Source organism: Globicephala melas, chromosome 1 (genome assembly GCF_963455315.2).
Source record: "Globicephala melas chromosome 1, mGloMel1.2, whole genome shotgun sequence".
NCBI classification, from domain to species: Eukaryota; Metazoa; Chordata; class Mammalia; order Artiodactyla; family Delphinidae; genus Globicephala; species Globicephala melas.
Genome location: NC_083314.1, coordinates 104,277,951 through 104,291,320, shown reverse-complemented (window position 1 = coordinate 104,291,320; position 13,370 = coordinate 104,277,951).

Sequence of the window (13,370 nt, the reverse complement as noted above, 5' to 3'; positions counted from 1 at the left end):
ATAAACCATAGGCTCTGTAACACCTGTAAGAACTGCCAAGAGAAGCTGAACCTGTGTAGCAGCTGCAGAGGACGAAACAAAAAGAAGTAGCACAGAGAGTGCAAAGAGTCAGGGATGGCCGATCACAGCAAGTGTCCGTGAAAATACCATCCTGAAGGGGAAGGGTTCACTTGAAGTGCTAAAGTGAACACAGTTGCCTAGGAATTCAGGTTAGCAGGGCTGGTGCAGGAGTGTGCCTTTCCTGGTTTGGTGCCAAGAAATAGAGTAACCAGCTGAACCAAGAATCCGAAGATGAGCTGTATTTGCAGGGAACAATCTAATTCGTGGGGCAGCAGAGGAGAATGTAGCCTGGAAGGCCACTCTGGCCACTCCCCAGTCAGAGAACTGCTTGAAAATAGCTGGTTTGGGAAAGTGCAACTCATTTTTTTTTTTTTTTTTTTTTGCGGTACGCGGGCCTCTAACTGCTGTGGCCTCTCCCGTTGCGGAGCACAGGCTCCGGATGCGCAGGCTCAGCGGCCATGGTTCACGGGCCCAGCCGCTCCGCGGCATGTGGGATCTTCCCGGACCGGGGCACGAGCCCGTGTCCCCTGCATCGGCAGGCGGACTCTCAACCATTGCGCCACCAGGGAAGCCCAGTGCAACTCATTGAATGATGACAAGTTGAAAAAAGAAGGCATTGATAGAAAGATCCTATTGGAAAAAAACGTGGGAAAGAGCAGCAAAGCTACCCGGCAGATGGAGAACACTCCCAAGCAGATGAAAATCTCATCCTGACAATTCGCTATGAATTAAAATAAAAGTATACTCGATGAAGCAATTACCTTGATGAATGAAGACCACAAAGAAAAAATTGAAGAACACAGAGGAGAAGTGGGGGGGTAAGTGGAAAATATAAAAGATGAGCTGAAATGCAGGGAATAAATAATTACAGAATGAAGACACAATTGGAAGAAACGTGAGGCAAAGAGCCACGATAAAAACAGTGATGGAAATAATGGACATAAAAGACAAGAAAAGGACATTCTGGATACATACAATTGAGTTCTAGGAGAAAAACATAAAGAATGAAAGAAAACCCAAACATTTAATGATATAATTCAGGGAAACTCGCTGATAATAAAATGTGACTCTACAAACTGAAAAAACTGTGTGTATCAGGGAATATTGACCCAGCTCATCATAACCAGAAATCTCACCAGAAATATCCTGGTGAGAGTGAACTCTAAAAATGAAGGAAGAATACTTCCGGCAGTAAAAGGCTGAAGTACAATGACTTAGAGAGGTAAAAATATCAGGCTGACTTCATACTCGTATCCACAGCCACACTGAGCACCAGGAGCCGGAGGGGCAGTACCTCTCAGATTCTCAGGGAGAGAAAGTGTGAGCCAAGGATGTTATATCCACCTCAACAGCGTGCGGAAAATCTCAGGGATGACCGTTGCCACAAGCCTTTATTGAATAAACTACTCATGGGAGAAGTTCTGCCAATCAAGCGATGGCTGGCATGTCTGGGGCAAAAGTACTGGCAGTGAACTTTTTTTTTCTTTCTGAAACTGAAATTTTTTATTAGGAAAAATTTCAAAGTAAACAGAAGTAGAGAGAATAGTATAATGAACTCCCATGTACCCACTACCCAGCTTCAACAGTTATCATGGCCAATCTTTTCTCATCTATACCCCTAATCATTTTCTCCCTATCCTCCAGCTGGGAAATAATCCATTATGTCATTTCATCCATAAAAATTTTAGTAGTATCTCGTAAACAAAAGAGATGTAAGGAATATTTAAAATATACAACCCCAGTACCACTATCACACCAAAAAATAAATGACAATAATTCTTTAATGCCATCAAATATCTAGTGTTCATATTTTGTGATTATCTCATAGATATTTAGAAATAAATTTTAAAAGTAGTTGATTTGTTCAAATTGAGCTCCAGATAGGGGTTATACATTGCAGTTGATATGTCTTTGAGTTCCTTTTCATATATATGTTTTTTTCCTCTATTTTCAAACATTTTATTTTTAATTGCAGTAAAATACACATAACATAAAATGTACAATCTTAACCAATTTTTAAGTGTACAGTTCAATAGTGTTAAGTGTGTTCACATTGTTGTACAACCAATTTCAAACTCTTTTCATCTTGCAGAACTAAAACTTTATACGCATTAAACAGCTCCCCATTTCTTTTTCCCTCATCCCTTGGCAACTACCATTCTATTTTGTATGAATTTGACTATTCTAAGTATCCTGTTTAAGTGGAATTGTACAGTATTTGTCTTTTTGTGACTGGCTTATTTCACTGAGCCTAGTAATTTTTTTGAACTTTAAATGCTTTGTTAAGCTTTATTGTAATAGACTAAATTTTTGATTTCATAGAGTCAGTGATACTAAATTGGCTATTGGATTTAGTGACTTCTTGCATCAGCTCCTGCAACTGTCCAATTTGTTCAGCACCAAAGTCATTACGTTTTTCTTCTGGGAGGACGGTTCCAAAACATGCTTTTTCAGTTGAATTTTGTGTTTTCTTTAGCTTGTTGCCATAGCACTGTGGCATATACCTCCCCTTCCTGCAAGAAACACTGAGCCTTGTCAGAACCAAAGGTCTTATGCCTCTTAAATTCATCCTTCACATACTCCTTGCCTAGGGCTTTCATGTCCAGGGGAAGAACCCCGTGCAGCAACAAGATGCCCGATTAAGGTCGGGGAACAAAAAAAACGAGCTAGCCTAGCATAGCGCAGGCGTGGACCATAGACTGCACCTGTGCAAAGGTTCATCCATGTCATAGTATGTGTCAGAATTTCCTTCCTTTTTAAGTCTGAATAATAAGGGCATACATTGTCTTATTCTGCTTCACAGATACTGCGTTTCTTACAGGTTGAAGGTTTGTGGCAACCGTGGGCTGAGTGAGTCCATGGGAGCCATTTTCCCAACAGCATTTGCTCGCTTCATGTCTTTGTGTGACTTTTCATCATTATTATTATATTTGTTATGGTGATCTGTGATCAGTGATTTTTGATATTACTTATTGTAATTGTTTTGGCATTTTTTAGCAGTATTTTTAAATTAAGGTAAGTACATTATTTTTTAGACGTATGTTATTGCATACTTAGTAGATTACAGTATGGTGTAAACATAACTTTATATACACTGGGAAACAAAAATTTCTTGTGCCTCGCTTACTGTGATGATATTCATTTCATTGCAGTGGTCTAGAACCGAACCTGCAACGTCTCCGAGGTATGTCTATATTTCATTGTATGTATATGACACACTTTGTTTACCCAGTCATCTATTGATGAGCATTTGGGTTACGTCCACCTTTTGGCTATTGTGAATAAAGCTGCTATGAACGTGGATATACAAATATCTCTAAGAGATGTGGCTTTCAATTCTTTGGGGTTATACCCAGAAGAGAAATTGCTGGATCATGTGGTAGTTCTCTTTTTAATTTTTTGGGGACCAGTCACACTTTTTTCCACAGTGGCTTCACCATTTTACATTCCCACCAACAGTGCAACAAGCGTTCCAAATTCTTGCTATTTTCTGTTTATTTGCTAGTAGCCATCCTAATGTGTGTGATGTGGTATCTCGTGTGTTTTTTTTTTTTTTTTTGCGGTACGCGGGCCTCTCACTGTTGCGGCCTCTCCCGTTGCGGAGCACAGGCTCTGGACGCGCAGGCCCAGCGGCCATGGCTCACAGGCCCAGCCTCTCCGCGGCATGTGGGATCTTCCTGGACCTGGGCACGAACCCGTGTCCCCTGCATCGGCAGGCAGACTCTCAACCACTGCGCCACCAGGGAAGCCCTCTCATGTGATTTTGATTTGCATTTCCTTAGTGATTAGTAATGTTGAGCACCTTTTCATGTGTGTCTTAAAAATTGACCAGCTGTATGTCTTTTTGGAGAATGTCTATCCAAATTCCCTGCCCATTTTAAAATTGAGCTTTTGTTGTTGTTTATTTAGTTGTTGTTGTTTAGGAGTTCTCTGTGTATCTGGTATCAACTCCTTATATGTGATGTGCAAATATTTTCTCTTATTCCAGTGGTTGTCTTCTTACATTATTATGTCTTTGATGCATTGTTTTAAATTTTGATATAGTCCGATTTATCTGTTGTATCCAATACAATAAATTATTGCTAAACCCAGTGTTGCTAAGCTTTCCCCCTGTTTCCTTTTAAGAGTGTTATAGTTTTAGCTTTTACATTTAGGTCTTGATTCATTTTGAGTTAATTTTTCTGTGTGGTACAATGTAAGGGTCCTACTTCATTCTTTCGTGGTAGTGAGTTTAAATGTATTTAAAAATGGAGCCAAGACTAAGACAATTGTGGAAATTAGGATGAGAGAACAGAATGCAAGTATTATATGCATGACTATGCAGGAGTGACACGACTAACTACAGTGCAGAAAAGAAGGGGGAAAAGAAGGTAAGAGGTGGAATAAGTTTGCTGAATCCTCATTGGTAGTGACTGACAAACGATTTCATATAAAGCTGCCAAATGAAGTAATAAAAGTGAAATGCTTATTTAGCACTCCAGAGATAAAAATTAGAAAGATAATAATATACCACTGGGTGGCGGAGGAGAGAAAGAGTGGTGTGAAGAGGAGGAAGAAGAGGAGAGAGAGAAAGAGGAAGAAACTAATAGCTACTATTTAAAAACAGAAGACTGAGAGTATTTTATAAAGTTTTAATTATAGATGTAACTCATGGAATAAAAACATAAACTTTTCTGAAGAGAATAACTACGCACACATAAACACACACCATCTTTCTTTCTCTCTCTCAAAGTTGACCACATGGTGGGCTTCCCTGGTGGCACAGTGGTTGAGAGTCTGCCTGCCGATGCAGGGGACACGGGTTCGTGCCCCGATCTGGGAGGATCCCGCATGCCATGGAGCGGCTGGGCCTGTGAGCCATGGCCACTGGGCCTGTGTGTCCGGAGCCTGTGCTCCTCAACGGGAGAGGCCACAGCAGTGAGAGGCCTGCGTACCGAAAAAAAAAAAAAAAAGAGGTAGAGTAGCCATATATGTATGCCTGACTCTTATGGCTCCTCTTTTCCTGTTTTACTTCTCTTAAGGATTCTCGAAATGTTTTCTTCTTCTTTAATCATACCTATACCTGGGTTTTTCCACTATAGGGGGCATTTTCAAGAAAAGATATTTGCAAAATTCCAATAAGAAACAAAAAAAATTGTAGAAACTTTATATGGCACAAGAACAGTTAATTTAAAAAAGATAGATTTACAAATTTGACAATTATACGAAAGAAGTATAGTCTTACTTAGGATAGCTAGCCTTGGTTGAGATGATGTGGCTTGTCACCAGTGCAGTGAGTATGGGAAGAGTGAAGTAAGGAGAGATTTGTGAGATACTTATTGGAGGTGGGGCTGTGATTCATTGGCTAGGCCAATGAAGGCCAGGGAGAAGCTGGAGATGACTCCAAGGTGACTCACTTGGGCAACTGAGTGAATGGTGATGATATTAATCAAAACGAAGGATGTAGTAAAAGGAATTCATGTTGTAGGGAGGGTAATGAGTTTGGTTTGGGACATTTTGAGTTTAAGCTACTAATAGGATATTTGGAAATATGAGTATGGGGACCATATTATTGGTTTGGCCCGAAAGTTCATTTGGATTTTTCGTTAACATTGTACAGGGAACCCGAACGAACTTTTTGGCCAGCCCAATATTAAAAGGTGTCTTGGCATTTTTTCCTCATTGACAATAGAATAAGACCTCATCCATCTTCTTGGCTTTAACTATTGTCTTCATGACTGTGATTCCTATGGCCATCATTAGTGCTGTTCAAACAATACTTTGGATTCTGCTTCCCAGCCACATCATAGGATTGTCCTTGCTGCCTTTTTGAAGTTAGATGTGACCACATGGTTTGCTTTGCTAATGAAACATGGGAAATGACATGTGTAACTTCAATGTGGCAGCTTAAGAGACAATAAAATATGTTCCATGTTCCCTCCTCAGTGTCATAGTGATTGTGAAAGTACTTTTCCAGGCAGAGCCAGGGGCCCTAGTGAGTATGACACAGAACACCTGAACTTGCACGGTTTTGAGAAATAAACCTTTGTGATTTTAGGTTAGGTGTTTGTTACCACACCATCGCCAACTATTCTAACTGATATAATTCCTAAAAGCTTATCTCTAGCCCTCTCCTCTACATAGTGATCATAAAAACACTAAATTTTCAGGACAGAACTGATTTTGGGTAATTTTATTATTTAAAAAAGGGTCAGTTACTGGATGTAAAACTAAATGTGATTTGCTTTTTTATATACCTTTATAAGATCTCAGAACAATGGCTTTAAAACTCTTCAACCATGATATATAGTAAGAAATAATTTTACACTGGGACCCAGTAGACACATAAATCAGAAAAGCCTCATGAAATAATATTTAGTGTTACTGTAGGTGAAGGATGATCGTTTATTCTATTTAATCTTATTTCACTTAAAAGTAATTATTATAAGCCACTAATTGGATGTTATGATTCAATAATGGGTCTTAACCTACAGTTTGCAAAACCACAACTTAGGGTGTGAGCTTTGGGGTTGGAATGCCTAGTTTAGTCCTGGCTCCTCCACCTACTACTGCTATGTAACATTCAGTAAGATGTGTAATCACCGAGTCTGTTACCTCTTCTATAAAGTGGGATACTAATTCCTACCTAATTTCCTATTTTGTAATTGAATAATGAGATTAAAAATAATTGGATTGAATATTAATCTAAAATTAATTTATATTTATATAAAGGCTTTCACTCTCTTTCTATATATATATTTATTTTTTTGGTTGGGAAGATAAGACCTGGCATAACTGAAAGATCAGAGTATCTAACTTTTCAGGAGCTGTGGTGGAACAGATACATCATTCACTGATGTATCAAAGCTCCCTGGCCCACCTGTCCCCATGGCCCTGTGACCTCCCCACCACAGCCTCACCTGGGACATTCTTTCTACGCAAGCTCCCTATGTGTGTGAGGCTTGGACACAGGGATCCTGTGCATGATGGGAACAGAATTTGTAGTGCATTTGGGAACAGTCTGCTCTTATTATCATATTATATTGTTTCTCAGCCTTCTTCTTGCCTATCTGAGTGACTTTGTTATGGAAGAGCACTGCCTTGCCTCAGTTCACATGATTAACCCTGATACCAGTCAACATCACGTGTGCTCTTACTGATGGCCTGTTGTCTTGTCTTCGCAAACGATTATAAGCTTGTAGCGGTTGCTCAATAAATATTTATTTATGGAGTCTGCCTATAATGCACTTTACCCTTTTTGTTTTCCTGGACATCTTCTATTAATCTTTCAGTTCTCTGCTTAAAAATCACTTCCCTTGTGTGCTCCTATCCTGAATGCCTAAGGTATTCCTTTGTTTTCTCATTTTAATATTTCCAACTTAATACTTTCTAAGCAGTTATGAAATTTCTTATATAATTTTTTGTCTTTCCTGCTACAGTACGAGCTCTGAGAGGGCAGGAACTGTTCTGACTGGTTGTAACCTAGGACCATTCACAGCACTTTTTTAAAAAAGAGCATTTCAGTATGCCATTTTAGGCCAGACATCACACACCTGAATGTTTGTATGAACCAGACAGCTCACATAGGTGAGTCGAGCCAGCCAGCTGAGATTTGGGCAAGTAGAGATTGCAGGCCTTAATAAGGGGGCAGCTGCTACTTAGCCTCACTAGGACATTACCCAAAGGAAGTGGCCTCTCATTGCTAAAGCTTCTTTTTTTTCTTTAATTTGAAATCTCCTGGGTTTTAAATACTGACAACTAAAGCTTTTTTTTTTAATTAAAAAAACCTATAGGGGGCTTCCCTGGTGGCGCAGTGGTTGAGAGTCCACCTGCCGATGCAGGGGACACGGGTTCGTGCCCCGGTCTGGGAAGATCCCACATGCCGCGGAGCAGCTGGGCCCGTGTGCCACAACTACCGAGCCTGCACTCTAGAGCCCACAAGCCACAACTGCTGAGCCTGTGTGCCGCAATTCCTGAAGCCCACATGCCTAGAGTCCGTGCTCCGTAACAAGAGAAGCCACTGCAATGAGAAGCCCGCGCACCGCAACGAAGAGTCGCCCCCGCTCGCTGCAACTAGAGAAAGCCCGCGCGCAGCAACAAAGACCCAACGCAGCCAAAAATAAATAAATAAAATATAAATAAATTTGCTTAAAAAAACACACAAAAAACCTATAGCCTGCTAGTTAACAATCTTTATTCTAGACTATATATAATAAACATATGCATATATTTATAATCTGATTTTTTTCACTTATTTGTGAGCTTCTTTCTCAGTCAATTTTACATATATTTTTCAGTTCCCTTATCTGTTAGATGGGGATAACAAGATATTATTTCACAGGATTGTTGTGAAGATTAAATGAAATTGTACATGAAAGCCCAGAGAGCAAAGCTAGGCCCCACAGCAGGTGATCCATGAATGGAGTCCCTCTTCCCTCTCTCTTGTTTAACCTTCATTTCAGAGAATCAGTAGCCCTAGAAATGGCTAAAGAGAGTGTGTTCCCTAGAATGCTTTGTGAGGTGTTAATAGATATGGGGAGGGTCCTCTGGGCAAATAAATCTGGAGATTATGACTTAAACCAGTTTAAGCATACATCTTTACAAAAGACTTCTTAGAGACTTTAATATGCTAATATGCCTTGTGACTCTTCAAAAAGGGGATAAAGATGCAATATTTCTAAAATTTAATTGACCTGAATGAGTATCTCATAAAGCACACTTTGGAAAATGCCTGAATCCTAATGTCTGAATCCACTGAACTCTGGCTTTAAGGTGTCCTTGGAAGCAGTGGTCAGAGCCCAGGAAACAAGCTCCTGCCATGAGGGCCTGCATTTCCATGCTGTCTACCTCAGCAGCCCACGTGGGACTGGTACTAGTAGCTGTACAGGTTAAGAAATCTGGGGCAACTTCATTGATCCTGCAATGCTTTAGTAGCAAAGCCATAAACAAATGCACCCACTGAACAGCAATAAGTTGATCCTTGCTAACAAAACGACCCCTCTTGCTAGCATTGATTTTTATCTTTAACTAGCTATTCTCCCAGAAGAACCAAAAGAGGCAATTTTATTTCTGTTGATTCCATTCTTGAGATCGTTATGTTGATTATGTGTATTCTCTTTTCTTGTGTAGATGTTTGAAATTTCCCTAGGAAACATTTTCTTCTGCCTAAGATTGCATAGAACATCATTTTAACACACAGTAAATGTTGCTGGGTAGAAAAATGCATGCATTACCACGTATTTTTGCAAAGTAAGAGATTTATATCTTTGTAATTATTTTCAATGTGTGTTTATTGATTTTTATAATACAGGGATATTAACTTGAAAGGGAACAAATTACATACAACAAATTAAGCACTTGCATGGATTAGAAAATCGAGGTAGTGCACTCAAGGCATGACTAATACGAGAGTGCTGCACGATAGAACTATGTGGTTTTACATCACATCTGGGAGAATTTCATCCAGCCACTTGTCTGAAAGAATGTTTAACTGAAATGCAGGTGCGGGATGACATGCATTTGTAGAACTGTAGGATTTTAGAGAAGGGAACCTTATACGAGGAAACCAAGGACCAAAAGAATTAAGAATCGTAGTCAAGGTCATTGAACTTTAGTGGCATGGCCAGGGCTAGAACCTAGCTTCCTAGACACCAGTCCAGACACCAGTCTGTTGACTTCCCAACCACATCCAGTGTCTTCCTGAGTTCCAGTGTCACTATTTATCAGCTTTGCGTCCTTGGGCAAGTAACTCTTTTCCTCATTCATAAAGTAAGAATGACTCCAAACTGATGCGCTAATGCGCATGGGCACATCATTGGGTTTGGCGCTAATTAACGCTCTCTAAATAACACTTCATTCATTCATTTGAAATGTATTTATTCAGTCCCTCCTAAATTTCAGGCACTTATTTCTTTGAGAACGGATTCTTCCTTCCAGTACATATATTTACTGTAAGTTTCAACATAATTTATATGGCATATTTTTAAGTCTGTAGGCGTAATGCTTCACAACTGAATTAAAAACAAACAAACCGGGCTTCCCTGGTGGTGCAGTGGTTGAGAGTCCGCCTGCCGATGCAGGGGACACGGGTTCGTGCCCCGGTCCGGGAAGATCCCACATGCCACGGAGCAGCTGGGCCCGTGAGCCATGGCCGCTGAGCCTGCGCGTCCGGAGCCTGTGCTCTGCAACGGGAGAGGCCACAGCAGTGAGAGGCCCGCGTACCGCAAAAAACAAAACAAAACAAAACAAACAAACCCCCCCTCCACAAAGCCGGCGCTGCAGGAGCGTCAGGGCAGGCGGGCGGCGGGCTGGCTCCTTGTGTGTGTGTGTGTGTGTGTGTGTTGGGGGGGGTGGGGGGTGGGGGTGGGTGGTCACCGCCGGATCGCACTTCCGGACTTCCGCTCCCAGGGGACGCTGCGGGCCGGACAACTGGTCGCGCGAAGGCTCCTGGGTACGGGCCTGGCTGGCGGTGGAGAGGCGGGCCCGAGTAAGCGGGCGGTCCCGGGCTCCTAGGGAGAGGATGCGCTAGAAGGGTGCAGTGGGTGGCGGCCCCAGCCAGGTGAGCGGGTGGGTGGAGGGAGGATTGCGGGCCGGAGGGGTGTGGAGAGGGGTTGTCCCAGGGGCGTGGGCTTTGGGCCCGGGGTGTCCTCTCCGGGCTCCAGAAGCTGGCCCTTCTGAGATCCACCTGGGGAACTCCCGCCTCCTCCTTCCCCCGCGCCACCGGGTGTACGGCTTGAAGTAATAGTCTGAGAACGCTTGGCACTTGTCTTGTCACAGCATGATTATGGTGTATTGGGGCTGGGAGGGCGGGAGTTAATGCCATGCTCAGCATAACATTAAAAATGCACCACAATTTTTGTAAAAAACAAACCCCCAACCCAAACACACAAAGGGTAAAATCAATAATCCCCAAACTCTAAAATCCAGTGATTTGTAGTATGATCCTGGAGCTCATTGGACTAAAGTGGCTATATAAATTAACTTCTTATTGTTATTACCATGACCACCCCCTGATGTCGTTTTTTAAAAGGGCAGTGATAAGTGATTCTCACCGTCTTGAGTAATGGATCAAAAGCTCCAGGAAGGTGGCAATGCAGCTAGTCCAGTGGGGCAGGGCTTACAAATGATGGAGTAGCTGAAAGGGTTTGGGCATCTCCTGCTTGTCCTGCATCACAGGCTTTTTCTTTTGATTTGTTTTCTTCCCAGTTCAGTGACCTTGTTTGATTTATATATGAGGCTTTTGGGAAAGATGATTTCAAAATGGGTGATGATAATTCGTCAGGATCCTGGGAAGATTCAGTTCGTCGTGCCCATACCCTGGTTCTGCTTCTCTCTAGATGTTGGAGTTGAAATTTGCAGGAATAGAAAGCATGGTGAGTAGCGATCATGTATCATTTGTTGATCAGGGCTGGACACTTCCTCCAAAGATGTCTTTAGATACGCTAGTAGTTTTTAAGAACTTGAAAGTGGGGTTGGAAGGAGTAGGGTAATAAACAGTAATAGATTTATTTGAACATCCTCTTCAGCAGGACCTGATGTGTCCTTTAGTTTTCTAGTGTGACAGGTGGTCTGTGACATATCTTGGCTAGCTCTGGGCAGGGGAAGGTCTGCTCCAGGACTGCAAGAGTCCTTGGAATTGCCTTATCATTTCAGATTAAGAACTGGGGGTTTTTGAGCAGAACACATCTTCTCTTTAGGGGAAAGTCATCTCTAGATCTCTGTGGTTGCTTTCTTGTATCTTTCCTTTTGGTTGGTTTTCCTTGGTTCTAAATGTTACAGAAATAGTGTTGGTTCCTAGAATATATTTTTTAAAAAGTTGTTTTGAATGAGTGTCAACTTTTCTAAGAAGTAGGATAGATTTATTCAATTCATATTTGGAAACCCTGGCATTACAATGAAGTTTTCCTCTTTCATGTAGAATCCAATAATTATACATTGGTACTTGCTGTCATCTGACCCTTGTGTATCTCTCTCTCCCCCTTTGTAAAAATTTCTAAATTTAATTATATTGCCTCAAATCTTAAATATTATGTTGGTAAATGTGATGTCTTTTGCAGGATAGTCACCAACTTACAGGTAATTTCTTCCCTATAAGTTTATTTTTCAAAAAAATTGCTTATTTGGATCTCATAAAACACTTTTCCCAAAGAAATATTATGAAATGGTTAGTTTCCCACACAACTCTTTTCATCCATGATGCGCCTGAAATGTTGTATATTTATATTGAAAAGTAAAGAGAAAAACAATTGCTGAAATAGCAAATAAGACTAAATATGTGAAGACTGAAAAATAAGCCAATATTTATTTATAATATATTAATTGCTAGATGTTGGGAAAAACAATTTTAATTAGCAGAATTTTTTTTTGCGGTATGCGGGCCTCTCACTGTTGTGGCCTCTCCTGTTGCGGAGCACAGGCTCCGGACAAGCAGGCTCAGTGGCCATGGCTCACAGGCCCAGCCGCCCCGCAGCATGTGGGATCCTCCCGGACCGGGGCACGAACCCATGTCCCCTGCATCGGCAGGCGGACTCCCAACCACTGCGCCACCAGGCAAGCCCAGCAGAGAATTTTTAAAACTTTAGGGGAACACTTGAAGGGGTTTTCAGGATCATTAAAAGGGTTTGTTATATGGGCTCTTTAATACATCAGCTTTTGTCTTTCTGTTCTTTTATACAGGTGTATGGTAACATTATTCTTATATATATGATCTCAGCTATTACCAGGGCAATTCTTTGGCTTTATATATAAAGTCTTGTCTTGTCATAGGGGGTATGACAAGACTGAGTGAAAGAATTGCTGTTGAGCACTGCTGAGGATATACATCAAATGTTAGAAATGGGGCTGCTGCGGACTCAATTGTGCAAAGCCCCCCCACCCCCCACCAAATTCGTATGTTGAAGCCCCAACCTCCAATGTGATGGTATTTAGAGATGGGGCCTTTTGGAGATAATTAGATTTAGATGAGGTCATGAGGGTAGGGCCCTCATGATAGGATTAGTGCCATTATAAGAAGATGAAGCGACTCCAGAGGTGTCTCCTCCATGTGAGGACAAAGTGAGAAGGGAGCTATCTGAAAACCAGGAAGAGGACCCTCACCTGAAACTGAATTGTCCAGCACCTTGACCTTGGACTTCCCAGCTTCCAGATCTGTGAGAAATAAATGTCTGTTGTGTAAGCCACTCAATCTGTGCTGTTTTGTTACAGCAGCATGAGCAGACTAATACAGGGGCCAATTTATGCATTTCTGTGATCTTTTTCACAGGTGAAAAATGTGGATTGTGGCATGGCTCCACGGTTGAGTTTTCATCATATGGTAAAAGGGAAGGACAAGT